The sequence below is a fragment of the Theropithecus gelada genome, chromosome 6 (assembly GCF_003255815.1).
Source record: "Theropithecus gelada isolate Dixy chromosome 6, Tgel_1.0, whole genome shotgun sequence".
NCBI lineage: Eukaryota > Metazoa > Chordata > Mammalia > Primates > Cercopithecidae > Theropithecus > Theropithecus gelada.
In genome coordinates, this window is record NC_037673.1 from 80,228,977 (window position 1) to 80,244,222 (window position 15,246).

At 35.4% G+C, this 15,246-nt stretch overlaps 1 pseudogene across 1 annotated transcript; it reads right to left on the reverse strand.

The window, feature by feature from the left end:
* Positions 1–14,411: 14,411 nt before the first annotated feature.
* On the reverse strand, positions 14,412–14,889 carry LOC112626390 (annotated as a pseudogene). Its single transcript, XR_003119881.1, has one exon. The product of XR_003119881.1 is annotated as a 40S ribosomal protein S24 pseudogene (transcript).
* Between the last annotated feature and the right edge of the window lie 357 nt (positions 14,890–15,246).

The window sequence follows — 15,246 nt, forward strand, 5'->3', positions numbered from 1 at the left end:
ATTAAATAATAATATAAAATTAATTGAAATGGAAACCAAAGACATTTTATTGTATTTATAGATATCTTTTTCATTTCAAAGTGTATTGGTAACAAACATTTAATATTTGTCAAGGAGGATGATTTTAATGTACTTTTTGAAAATAAAAAAACTGCATTAGTATTCTGATTATTTCAGCAATTATGTAGGGTAGTTAAAGAAGATACTTAATTATTATAATTAAAAATCTTGAAAGAATTGTCCAATTATGATGGACATCATTAAATATTTAATAGTGTGAAAATTATTTAATGATGATCTATTTCTTCCATTATAGTTCACAACTGAAATTTCATGTCTGTAAAACTCTGTGACAATGAATTATTTTAATACCTAGTCACTCATATGAATGAGCAAAGACTTAAAGTCTGACTCCGTGTGTCACAGCCATTAACACCTTGCTAGTGTTTACTGCTTTTAGCAAACTATTCCATCTACGTGGAAGAAGTAAGCAGTGAGTATTTTATGGTTTTCTCATCTGCCTCAACCATTGCTAAATAAATTGAATGTATTAGGCAAAATGTGGCAGAGAAAAATTTATTTAATTTGGCAAATTGTTTGGAATTAAAGAAAAATCTTTGCTAATTTCCACTAGATTTGATGAAACAAATAGCTGTGTTGTGCAGAACAGTGGGAGAGGTTTGTGTTGCTTCTGAGAATACAGGGAGAGACATCAGATGAGAACAAAAATACAAGAATTTGAGGGACATTGAATATCTCAGGCCTTGAGGTGGGTGTTGGGCCTTCTTGGCTACAACTCTAATTTTGAAATACTTGGTGTGAGTGGAACTAGGGCAGAAATTGATTGAAGGAGTTGAGTTTTATACACAATAGTTCAGTGAGAAGAAGAAAAAGACTAATCATCACAGCAGAAGCCAGATGTACAGGTAAGCATCAACTCACACTTTAATCACATAAATTTAAAGAAAATTGACTTTGAGAGTTGACATTATTTGCCCTTAGTGTAATAAATTGCATGCTCTTGATCTGAAGGTAATATAACTTCTAATAGCAGCAAATAATTTTAGCTCAAAGAGTTCCTTTATTTAAACAAATCAAATGGGCTGAATTTTCCCGAACTGCAAACCCAGACTTCCACAGGCTTCAATAGCAGATGCTGAAAACATTTAGAATATTGATAGAAAAAAACACACTGGAAAATTAAGAAATTTCATTCTTAGTTAAATATCAGTATCATATTTTCTTACATAGTGTGGTAGGCTGAATAATGCCCCCTCCCAAAATATTCATGTCCTAATCCCTCGAAACTGTGAAAATGTCACCTTACATGGTTTTGCAGATATGATTAAGGATCTTGAGAAGGGAGATTATTTTGGATTATCTGAGTAGGCCCAACATAATTACAATTATAAGGGTCTTTACACGAGGGGACTAAAGAGTCAGAGTCAATGAAGATATGAAGATGAAGGCTGATATGGTTTGGATTTGAATGGTTATCCCCTCCAGATCTTATGTTGAAATGTGACTTCCAGTACTGGAGGTGGGCCTAGTGGGAGGGGTTTTGGTCATGGAGGTGAAGTCCTCCTTAATGGCTTGGTACTGTCCTGATGATGAGTGAGATGAGTGAGTGCTCACTCTGAGTTCAGGTGAGATTGGGTTGTTTAAAAGAGGCTGGCATATCCTCCTTCTCTAATGCTCCCTTCTGTCTTGCTTCCTCTCTCACCATGAGATACTTTTGCTTTTCCTTTCCCTTCTGACATGAGTGGAAGTTCCCTGAAGCCCTCAGCAGAAGCAGATGTTGATGCCATACTTCCGGTACAGCCTGCAGAACTATAAGCCATATAAACCTCTTTCTTTGTAATTACCCAGCCTCAGCTACTCCTGTATAGCAACACAACAGGGACTAGCAGAGTAGCAGAGGTTAGAGAGGTAAGAAGATATTACACTATGTACTTTAAACACGGAGGAAGAGACCACAAGGTAAAGAATGTGGGTGGCCTCTAGAAGATGGAAAAGGTACAAAAATGGATTATTCCCTAGAGTCTTCATGAGGAACATGGTCCTGTCAACACCTTGATTTTAAGACTTCTGACCTCTAGAACTGTTAAGATAATGAAATTTGTGCTGCGTTTAGCCACTAAGGTTGTGATAACATGTTACAACAACAATAAGAAATTGATACACATAATGTTTTGAGATTATTTAGAACACCAAGAATTAACTAGTAGGTGTGGTTCATCTTGTATTCCAAAATTTATTTATTTCCTTGCCAAGTTTAGGTGCATCCAGATTTCTGTGACAATGAAAGGATGGGTTTATTTTTATTTATTTACTTATTTTATTTTAGTTTTTACTGTAACATATTCTTCTTCTCCAACACATATACTTATTGGCAAGGTGTGGCACATCATCGGAATTTGATATGGTTTGGCTCTATGTCTCCACCCAAATCTCATCTCAAATTGTAATATGTGTTAGGGACTAACGTGGGAGGTGATTGGATCATTGGGGTGGTTTCCCCCATGCTGTTCTCTTGTGAGCCAGTGAGCTCCCACAAGATCTGATGCTTTTATAAGCATCTGGCATTTCTCCTGCTCACTTCTCCTCTTTCATCTGCCACCAGGTAAGATGTGCCTCTTCCCTTCCCCCATGATTGTAAGTTTCATGAGGCCTCCCCAGCCATGTGGAACTGTGAGTCAATTAAACCCCTTTTCTTTATAAATTAGCCAGTCTCAGGTATGACTTTATAGCAGTGTGAAAACGGACTAATGCAGCATTGCTTTTCAAGAAAAATGAAATCTTTTTCTAATCTCTATTACTTGGTTTTCCTCATAATTACAACAAGTACTTCATCATTGCTACTACTGTAAGGTCTGTAGGGAGTATTATTCCATTTTTTTTTATGGAAAAGCCAAATATAAATTTACTGTTTTTGAAAGGTCAGTGTGCAATTATTGGGGTTACTAATTGACTTTAATTTTTATGAGACTTCAAAATCTTGTAGTATATGTTCAGTCTACAGTCGCTGTAAACATGATTTAATAATTGGCATTATTTCAAAAGTCTTAAAAAAATAAGAAACGAAAAAACCCATGGTGAGTTGTGAAATGTCCCCCCAAGAATAGGTTTTGCATAGGCTGTGATGAAAAATTTCTATATCGTAGAAAAACTCTGTTAAATAAGTAAATAGAAAGCAAAGGAAAAGTATGTGGCAGAAGGAAAGGAGAGGCTGCTTTGGCAATTTTAGTTCTTCCATTTATCACTTTAAATAAATTGAAAATGTAACAGAGGAACTCTAAGACTATAATTTAATGTACTGTACTGTATTGTTTATTGAGAGAAAATAGCAGTAGCAAAAACATTGTATTTCAAAATGTTATTTTATAAGATTATTTCAATTGCTACCACCTTTTACCTATAATTTTTATTTTTGCTCAACGGCATTTATTACATACAGACTCTAATAGGAGTTCTATCCAACCAAATTTTTTTCAAGACAAGAGATATCTACATCGAGTGGCAATTCAAACAATGCTCAGGATGCTGGCCATCACTCCATTCCTATAGTTAACTGTGTACTTCCTTGCTTCAGTGATTTTAGAGAATCATATTTATAAAAGAGTAATATCTTTTAGCATTTTTAGAAAACAGTGTCAAGATTGTTGAAATGGTTTAAAACACTATTTGAATTTCCTCTGTATCTCTCTACATATTTTTTTCCAGTGATATGTTTGATGTTTAATTTTATTTGCTATCTTATTAGTGAGGTAAAATTTAATTCATTTGGGCAACATTTTAATGTTATGGCATAATATTTGACCAATAAATAACATTTACTTCAATGTTATATACTAACTTAGTTTTTATATGTATATACACACACACACACATACATACACACATATACACACATACTGTTTGTAGACATAAATGTATGTGTACATATGTATGTGTACACATGTACATGTATATGTGAATATATATGTGTGTGCTATAAGGATTTTGTGTACCAAAATGTCTAAGGGTAAAGGCCATATTATTATATAAGCAAACTCACAAATTTACAAATTCATTAATGAGCTGCCTAAGATAGATTTGGCTATTCTGGGACTTTGTTGGTTTCATATAAGTTTTATAATAGTTTTTTTCTGTTTCTGTAAAGAATGTTGTTGGTATTTTGTTAGATATTGCATTGAATCTGTAGATTGGGCTATCATGGATATTTTAACAATATTGATCCTTCCGATTCATGAACATGAAATATTTTTCCATGTTTTTATTTTCTCTTCAATTTATTTCATCAATTTTTTATAGTTTGCTTTATAGATCTCTTTCCTTTCTTTGGTTAATTCCTAGGTATTTAATTTTATGTGTGGCTATTTTAAATGGAATTACTTTTTAATTTCTTTTTCAGATGGTTCACTGTTGACATATAGAAATGCTACTTGGTTTTGTATGTTGATTTTGTATCCTGCAACTTTAATGAATTTGCTTATCAGTTCTAATAGTTTTTTTGTGGAGTCTTTAGGGTTTTCCAAATATCAGATTATATCATCTGCAAACAAGAATAATCACTGGTGACAGTGGGCATTCTTCTTGTGGTTCAGGTCCCAGAAGAAAGACTTTCAGTTTTTCCCCATTAAGTATGATACCAGCTGTGGGTCTATCAAATACGGCTTTTGTTATGTGGAGCTATGTTCCTTCTATCCCTAGTTTTTTGAGAGTTTTTATCACAAAGAGGTGTTGGATCTTATCAAATGCTTTTTTAGCATCAGTTGAAATAATCATATGGTTTCTGTCCTTCATTCTGTTGATATGATGCATCACATTGATTGATTTGTGTATGTTGAACCATCTTTGAATTTCTGGAATAAATCCAACTTTAGCATGATGAATAAGTTAATATGTTTTTTGTTTTTGTTTGTTTGTTTTGAGACAGAGTCTCATTCTGTTTCCCAGGGCAGAATTCAGTGGCATGATCTTGGCCCACTGCAACCTCTGCCTCCTGGGTTCAAGCAATTCTGGTGCTTCAGCCTCTCAGGTAGTTGAGATTACAGGCATGGGCCACCACACTTGGCTAATTTTTGTATTTTTAGGAGAGACAAGGTTTTACCATGATGGCCAGGCTGGCCTGGAACTCCTGACCTCAGGTGATCTCCCTGCCTCAACCTCCCGAAGTGCTGGGATTACTGGCATGAGCCACCAATCCTGGAGCCATGAATCCTGGCCTCTAATGTACTTTTGTTTAGGATTTTTGTTTAGGATTTTTCCATAAATATTCATCAGAGATATTGGCCTGTTGTTTTCTTTTTCTTGCTGTGTGTTTGTCTGGCGTTAGTATCAGGGTAATACTGGCCTTAAACAATGAGTTTCAAAGTATTCTTTCCTCCTCTATTTTTTGGAACCGTTTCAGTAGGATTGGTATTAGTTCTTCTTTAAATGTTTGATAATATTCATCAGGGAAGCCATTAGGTCCTGGGCTTCTCTTTACGGGGAGACGTTTTACTATGACTTCAGTTTTGTCACTTATTATTGGTCTGTTCAGGTTTTGGATTTCGTCCTAGTTCAATCTTGGTACGCTGTATGAGTCTAGGAATTGTCCATTTCTTCTAGATTTTTCACTTCATTGGCATATAGTTGCTCATAGTAGCCACTATTAATCCTTTCAATTTCTGCAGTGTCAGTTGTAATGTCTCCTTTTTCATTTCTGATTTTATCTTATATCTTCTCTCTTTTTTTTCTTAGTCTGGCTAAAGGTTTGTCCATTTTTTTTTTTTTAACTTTTCAAAAAAACAGCTTTTTGTTTGCTTGATCTTTTGTATTGTTTTCTTCATTTAAATTCATTTATTTCTGTTCTGATCTTTATTATTTATTTTCTTCTACTAATTGTGGATTTGGTTTTCCCTTGCTTTTCTAATTATCTAAGATGCATTATTAGATTGTTTAAAGTCTTTCCTCTTTTTTGATGTAGACAATTATAGCTATAAACTTCCCTCTTAGTACCACTTCTGGTGTATCCCACAGGTTTTGGTATGTTGTATTTCCATTATCATTTGTTTTAATTTTTTTTCAATTTCTTTCTTAATTTCTTCATTAGCCCACTGGTCATCAAGGAGCATATTGCTTAATTTTCATGTATTTGTGTAGTTTGCAAAATTTCTCTTGTTATTAATTTCTAGCTTTATTCCATGTGGTCAGAGAAGATGCTTGGTATTATTTCAATTTTTTCAATGTTTTGAGACTTGTTTTGTGACCTAATATATGGTCTATTCTTGAGAATGATACATGTGGTGAGGAAAAGAATGTGTATTCTGCAGCCACTGGATGAAATGTCCTGTAAATATCTATTAGATCCATTTGGTCTGTAGTGCAGATTAAGTTTGATGTTTCTTTCTTGATATTCTGTCTGGAAGATCTGTTTAATGCTGAATGTGGGGTGTTAAAGTTTCTAGCTATTACCATATTTGGACCTATCTCTCTCTTTAGCTTTAATAATGTTTCTCTTATATATTGAGGTGCTTCAGCGTTGGGTGTGTGTATATTTAAAATTGTTATATACTCTTGCTGAATTGATGCCTTTATCATTATGTAGTGATCTTTGTCTCTTCTCATAGTTTTTGTCTTGAAATCTGTTTTGTCTAATACAAGTATAGCGATTCCTGCTCTTTTTTGGTTTTCATGGTCATGAAATATCTTCTTCTATCCCTTTATTTTCAGTCTCTGAGTGTCTCTATAGGTGAAGTGGTTTCTTTCTTTTTTTTTTTTTTTTTTTGGAGGCAACAGATTAATGGGTCTTGTTTTTTCATTCTTTCAGCAAGTCTGTATCTTTTGATTGGATAGTTTAGTCCATTTACATTCAAACTTATTATTGATGAGAAAGGACTTACTCCTGCCATTTGGTTATTTGTTTTCTGGTGGTTTTGTGGTCTGCTTTTCCTTCTTCATTTCCTTCTTTTAGAAGAAGGTGATTTTCTCTGACAATATGATTTAGTTTCTTGCTTTTTATTTTTTGTGTCTCCATTGTATGTTTTTTGATTTGAGATTATGATGAGGCTTGAAAATACTATCTTGTAACCCATTATGTGAGGTGGATACGTTAATACTGTTTGCATAAACAAACAAACAAGCAAAAAGAAAACTAATAAACATCCTATGCCTTAACTTTGTCTACCTGCTTTTTAACTTTTTGCTGTTACTATTTATATCTTATTGTACTTGAAAATTTGTTGTAATTATTTTTGATTGGTTTACTCTTTCTACTTAGATAAGAGTAGTTTACAAACCACAGTTACTGTGTTATACTATTCTGTTTTTCTGTGTATTTACTATTACTTCAAGTTTTGTACTGTCAGGAAATTACTTATTGCTCATTAATGTCCTTTTCTAATTAAAATATTCGCTTTAGAATTTCTTGTGCGACAGGTCTAGAGTTGATGAAGTCCCTCAGTTTTTGTTTGATTGGGGATGTTTGTATTTCTCCTTCATGTTTGAAGGAACTTTTCAGCAGATACACTATTTTAGGGTAAAAGTTTATTTTTCTTCAGCACTTTATATATGTCATGTCACTCTCTTCTGCCATGTAAGGTTTCCATTGAAAAGCCAGCTACCAAATGCATTGGAGACCATTGTATGTTACTGAATTTTTTTATCTTGTCGCTTTTAGGTTCCTTTCTTTATCCTTGAACTTTGCAAGTTTGAGTATTAAATGCCTTGAAGCCATCTTTTTTGGGCTAAATATGATTGGTTTTCTATAACTTATTGTACTTGGTTATTGATATCTTTCTCTAGGTCCCTGGTGCCTTATTTAGTTCATTTGGTGAAGTTATGTTTTCCTGGATGGTGTGGATGTTATTAGATGTTCTTCAGTATCTGGGCATTGAAGAGTTAGGTGTTTATTACAGTGTTCACTGGGATTATCTGTAGCCATCCTTCCTGGGAAGGCTTTCCAGATATTTGGAAGGACTTGAGTGTTGTGATCTAAACTGTAACTGCTTTAGAGGGCACCCCAAGCCCAGTAACCCTGTGGTTCATGCAGACTCGTAGAAGTACCACTGTGGCGATCTTGGACAAGATCTGGGAGGATTCTCTGGATTACCAGGCAGAGACTCTTGTTCTCTTCCCTTACTTTCTCCCATACTAACAGAGTCTCTCTCTCTGTGTTCCAAGCTACCTAAATCTAGGGGTGGAGGGATGCAAGCATCCCTGTGACTACCACTACTGTGACTGTGCTGGGTCAGACCTGAAGCAATCACAGTGCTAAGTCTTGCCGAAGGCCTGCTATAATCATTCCCTGGCTACTGCCTGTGTTTACTGAAGAGTCTAGGGTTCTACAATCAGCAGGCCAGGCCTATGTCTTTCCCTTCAGAGTGGCAAAGTCATCTAGGCCCCAGATGTGTTCAGAAGTGCCACCTGGTAGTCAGGATTCAGGATAAAAACACTTTAGAAGTATACCTGCCATTCTAGTATACTGTCCCTGAGCTGGCCCTCAAACCACAGTACATAGTCCTTTCCACTTTTGCCTCCTTCTTCCAAAGGCAGAGGAGCCTCACCCCATAGCCACTGCCACCCCAGGCTATGAGGAGCAATGCAAGACTACCACCAATGTTCCCTTAAGACCCAAGGTACTTATGTCTACTTGTGTTAAATTCTGCCTGGCCTGGAACTCACCCTTCAGGGCAGTGACCTCCCCTCTGGCCCAGGGCAGGTCCAGAAATTCCATCCAAGAGTCAAGTCCTGGAATCAGGGACCCCAAGAGGCTACTTGGTGCTCTACCCCACTGTAGCCGTACTGGTACCTAAGGTGCAAGACAAAGTCTCCTTTGCTTTTCTCTCTTCTCTTCTCAAGCAGAAGCAATTTTGCCCCATAGCCACCACAGCTAGTAATGTACTGAGTCTCACCTGAAACCATCAAGTCTCAGAGGCTCACCTAAGGCCCTCCATACCCAACTACCTGGGTATCACTACTGGTTATTCAGGGCCTAAGGGTTCTTCATTGAGCAGATGATGAGTTCTGCCAGAACTAGGTCCTTTCCTTTCAAGGAAGTGGGTTCCCTTCTAGCCCAGCGTGTATCTAGAAACGTTGTCCAAGAGCTAGGGCCTGGAATGGGGGCTTACATCTCTGACCAGTGCCCTATCCTGCTATGGCTGAGCTGGCATCCAATATGTAAGACAAAGTCCTCCCCACTCTTTCTTCTCTTTTCCTCAAGTGGAAGGAAGGGGTCTGTTTTAGAGCCACAAACTGTGCAGCCTGGGGTGATGGGAGGGGTGATGTCAGCACTGCCTTGGCTGCACCAGCTGGTGTCTCAGTAAGTCACATCCCCCTACAATCCAGTCCTCTTTCTCTGGGCCTAGTTCAGCACTAGGACTCACCTAAGAGTTGCCGTACTTATGGGATAGACTGCCTTTCAAGTTCACTTAGGGACACAGAGCACTGTAGCCCTACGTGGTGAGGTTTGCAGGAACTCAAGTTCTGCCCACTGGGATCCGTGATTCTGTTGTGGATAGGGCTAGTTTAAATGTTCCCTCTGTGGGTGGGCGTCAGCTGAGTTTGTTCCTGTTTTCGTTTCTTTTCTGCTCTAACAGGAAAACACTGAGTTCAATGCTGCACAACTGTTTGCTGTGCTCTCCCCCAGTGCCCAGCCAGAGATGTGCTCTGCTTAAGGGGCTGAGGATAGGAAGGGGTGGCATCAGTGGCTATTCAAGACTATTCTTTCTATATTTTCAGTGCCTCTTTCCATGATATGAAGTTAAAACCAGTTAATATGAGTGCTCACCTGATTTTTGGTTCTTATGAAGGTGTTTTTTTTTTTTTTTTTAATGTAGATGTTGCTAAATTGGCGTCTTGGTTGGGGATGGTGGGGATGATTAGTGGATTCTTTTGTTCCACCATTTTGCTCTGCCTTCCTTTCCCCGTGGTGTAAATTAACATCAGGACAGAGAACTGCAGACTGCAGATGACTCCTTTTAATTTTATAGATTTTATCAAAATATACACTAGGGGGCTGGGCGTGGTGACTCATGCCTATAATCCCAGCACTTTGGGAGGCCGAGGCAGGCAGATCACCTGAGTTCAGGAGTTCAAGACCAGCCTGGCCAACATGGTGCAAACCTATCTCTACTAAAAATATAAAAATTAGCTGGGCATGGTGGCAGCTGCCTGTAATCCCAGCTACTTGGAGGCTGAGGCAGGAGAATTGCTTGAACCTGGTAGGCAGAGTTTTCAGTGAGCTGAGATTGTGCCACTGCACTCCAGCCTGGGCAACAGAGCGAGACCCTATCTCAGAAAAAAAAAAAAAAATAGTATATACTAGGTAAAGCTCACAAATCTTGAGTACAATTTGGTGAGCTTTTACATATGCACACACACACCAGAACAAATAAATAGAGTGTTATCAGCTCCCTGGAAAGTTTTCTTGGGCTTTTTTCTAGTCAATATCCTCCTGAATAAATAATCATTACTTTGAATTTTATCACTTTTTAGCCCATGTTTGATTTTATGCATTTTAAATTTCATTGATATATGATTAAAAGGCATTAAACTGAACATATTTAAATTATACAGTTTGATTAACTTTGACACATGTGTATGCCTGTGAAGTCATGACCTCAACCAAGATAATATTTCCATAACCCAATTTTGCCCGCTTTGTACAGCTAAATAGAGTACACTTTTTCAACAGTTTCTGGTTTCTTTTATTCATCATTATGTCTGTTAGATTCACTCCTGTGGTTGTGTTTAAGTATAGTATATTTTTTTAATCTAAAAAAAACTGCTGTGGAGTATTTCATCATGTAAATAAATCATGATTTATTTATACATTCTACTGTTGTGAGATATTTGGACTGTTTTACGTTTTGCGCTATTATGAGTAAAGCCATTATCTACTTTCCTGTATATGTCTTTTGGTGAACATATAAACTCGATTCTCCTGGGAATATGCCTAAGGGAGATACTGCTAGGTTATGGGTTATATGTGTTTAGCTCTAATAGAAACTGACATAGAATTACCCAAAATGATTTTAATAATTTACATAACCATTGGCAATGCAGTAGTATGCTAGTTGCTTTACATCCTTGCCAGCATTTATATTGTATTTTTAAATATTGTATCAGTTCTGGAGGTTTTCTACTGTTATCTCATTTTGGTGTTAGTTTGAATTTTTCTGATGGTTAATCGTGTTGACCACCTTTTCATATGCTTGTCTTTTGAAAATCTACTCTTATAAAGTGTCTTAAGACTTTGTACCATTTTTAGTGGACTTGTTTATTTGTATGGATTTCTAGTATTTATTTGTATATTCTAGATTTAAATTCTTTTTATATTATGTTTATTGCAGTTACTGTCACCATGACTTAAAAAAAGGGAGATGATTCAGGAAACAGATAATTCAACATAAGAAGGATGAAGGGAGTTCCTGAAATATGGTGAGAGAAAATACTAGAATAATTACTGTACAGAAGGTCCAGACAGCAACCCATCCAGACAATACAGACTGGGTTTTGTCAAGAGGAATTTTATTGAGAAGTAGATAAAGATTGTGCTTAGATTTAATGTTTTTTTAAAAAACTAGTAAATTAAAAGGGGAAAAATGATGTAGAAGAAATAAGAGATTGGTCTATAAGACAGAAGGTATTAATAATAATCTACATGGCCTAGCATAAAAGAATAACCAGTAATGATAATAAAAATACTGAAAGTTAGTTTTACACTAATTGTGATACAATGATATTGAAAAGATGGAGGAGTGACAAGTGGTATAAAAAAGGTTGATTCATTACTACAAGAAGTAAATAATATTTACCGATGACTAATTCAAGTACATTTATACTATTTAGCAATATGCAAACTAAAACTAGGAAGAATTGAAATATTTTTATCTGGGGAATACGAAGGGGTAATAGAAAAATGTGTGATAGAGAAACACATGCTTTTGTCTTAAGCTTTTAAAGATTATTTTAAAGCTATATACATTTATGTGTTTTTTAAAATGTATAATTCTATTCAAAAAAAGCAGAACTAGTTAAGAAACCTAAATGAGTGGTATGATTCTAGTTTAATGATTTAGAAAAATGTGGATTATTTGTCTTCCAAATAACCTGAAAGCAGACTCGGGTGACAAAGATAAACTAGAGCAAAAGGAGCAATGAGCAAAGAGGAAAGAAAATTACAATTGGAATGTGCTTTCCTGAGCTCATGTACTGGAAAAGTTAGTTTGAATGTAAGCAGTACTGCTTAACTAAACTCTTATTGGTTAGATTTGTCTTTAAATAATCTGAGCTCCGAAGAAAATAGGATTACTTTTTTTTTGTTTTATTCATTTAATTTTATTTTATAATTATATTTTGTTAAATCATTGACACCTATTTTTTTGATAAATCAATCTGTGTGACTATTTGTTCCCTAACTTAAGATCTTAAGTTTATGACTGAAAATGACATATATTTCGATGTCCCTTTTAAGCACTTATAATAATACAACTAGCAAAAGCAATTCTTTTATCTGTAAGTATAAAATTTCTCTATAATTTTATTCTATGTAACTTTTTCAAGTATCTGGAGGTTCCAATTTTACTTTCGGAGATAATATACTGCTAGATCCTTAATGTCACATAACTGGTAGGGACAACAAAAATTTAATTATGCATGTCTCTAGTGATACTTTGCTACCACAAATATCACTAAGCATTCCATTGAATCTCAGTATATTGCATTTCTTTTTTTCATTCCCAAATATATGTTCTCTAATGTGATCTACATTTTGTTCTAATTGTATCTGGTGATCTCAAAATCTTTGAAGATCCAGGTTATTTCATTGGCTAATCTTCTACCAACAAAGACACAAATGATTAAGTCTCAGAAGGGAATATTGGCCTAGAATTATTGTGAGGTTGTTAAGCATACCAACTCTGGAAAAATTCAAATGAGAAAACCCACCAACAAACATGTCATTTGCTTCTTTGTTTCAAATCCTTACTGAACTTGCTTAGAATTATAGAATACTCCCCCTTCTCTCAAGAGAAGACACACAGGGATCATATTTTAATTCATTTGACTGACTGTCCTTCTATACCCTGCCTCCACCAGCTGACAAGTAAAAACATAAATTCCAGTTTGCCATTACTCATTAGACAATGACTGAGAAGCTTCAACAATGGCTTTACGTTAGAATCACACGGGGAACTTTAAAAATACATCAGGTCTTTTGCCTTAACCTGAATAATTATAAGTTTTGGGAGGAAAGGCGCTATTCAGAATTGGGTTGTTTGTTTGTTTGAAGTTACTGTGGAGTGTGAGAAACACTGTAAAACAAATAAATCCCGTTTGACTTAAGGATCTCTCTTCTCTAACACACCATTAAGACTAAATGCATCTTTCCTTTCATTGCTGTTTACCTCTCCGATTAATAAGCAAGATTCTAGGACAATTTATATTATCTCATACTATCTTCATAATAAGCTATAATGCTATTCTACTTTCCCTAGTTACTACCCAAATTCTTCTTCTGTAAACTCTGGGATTCCTAGTCTATATGCAGTAAACTGCCCTCTACCTTTAAGCCCTTTAAATATTTTTTTTTGCTTTAAGGAAGCGTGGCTGCTCCATGTCAATACCATATGGCCCATTGTTATACTTTATTTGATGTGAAGTGAGTTCCTTAATGAGAGCATAGCTGTGTGAGATAATACTATGATGGTTGGAAAGGCATTTTGTAAATCCACAAATGGTAGTTCTGGTAGAAGCACTGTATGCAGGGAAGGAAATCCATATAGAAAGTAAGTATCCGTTACAGTAAGAACCAACTGCTGCCTCTTCCATGAGGAGACCAGTACAATGTAATCAACCTACCACCAGGTAACTGACATATCACCCCAGTACATCATTGGGACTCAATGCTAGTCTCTACTGACGACAGATGGGCATTTTCAGATTTTGTTATGTCTGAATGTATATAATGAGATATCTGGGAGATGGGGCCCAAGTGTAAACATGAAATTCATTTGTGTTTCCTGTGTGATTTATACACACAGCCTGAAGGTAATTTTATATAATATTTTCAATACTTTGTCCATAAAACAAAGTTTTTGCTGCATTTTGACAGTGACCCATCACATGAGGTAAGGTTTAGAATTTTCCACTTGTAGTAAAATGTCAGCTCTCAAAAATTTCAGATTTTGGAGCATTTTGGAATTTGGATTTTTGAATTAGGGATAGTCAAGCTATATTATAAACCAGTTTTATTTTAATTTCCTTGATTTTTATTGTATATGTAATTACATGTATGTTTATTTCATATCTTGCCACTTTATATCTATATAAGATAATTAGTTTTTTAATTCATTATACTTATTAACTTTCTTATATTAGAATTTAATAGATTTGATGATAGTAATTTTCTTTTTTCTATCACATGAAAGTTTTTAATTTATTAATCTTCTCGTGACAAATCCACAGTGGGCACAAATAACATCATTGCAGCACCTTTACTCCTTCGGCTTTTTGCAAGCACCAACATTGGCTTTTGCAGTCCCCCTGACTTTCTTCATTCTGTTCTTGTGTTCCTTTCGTTGTTTTCTTGAGGTCTTTTTCTTCTCATACAGGCCATTCTTGCAAGTCTAAGTTTGGGTTCATTTTTCTTTGCATAATCCAAGTGTCACAAATCATGCCAAAGCCAGTTGTCTTTCCACCACCAAAATGAGTTCTGAATCCAAATACAAAGATGACATCCAGTGTGATCTTGTACATTTTGGCTAGTTTTTCCCGAATTTCTGTCTTAGGCACTGTTGCCTTCCCGGGGTGAAGGACATCAATGACCATTTGTTTCCTCTGAAGTAGTTGGTTGGTCATGAACTTTCTAGTGCAGATAGTTACGGTGTCATTCATGATGGTGGTCTATCTCAATAGTAATTTTCTTATATTCTAATTTTGTTATTTTTAATTCTGCAAAAAATGAAAGTTTTTATTTTAAGCTGATTTTTTTTATATGTGTGTTTCATCTAATTGCATCAAGAGTAAGAATATTATCTGTTGCTAGATTTTCAATAATATAATTATTTCATTTTTCACGATTAACTTGTTAGTCCACTTGGACCCTCTTATATCTTGTTATGTTTTATGACTATGCACTTTGTGATAGAATTGATGTATATGTAGACTTTTTCAGATTGAAGTACTTTATGTGAAACCATGCAAAATATTTCCTCCCTGAAGGTGGGCATTTGGTGTACTTTTTCTTTTTCATCTATCATT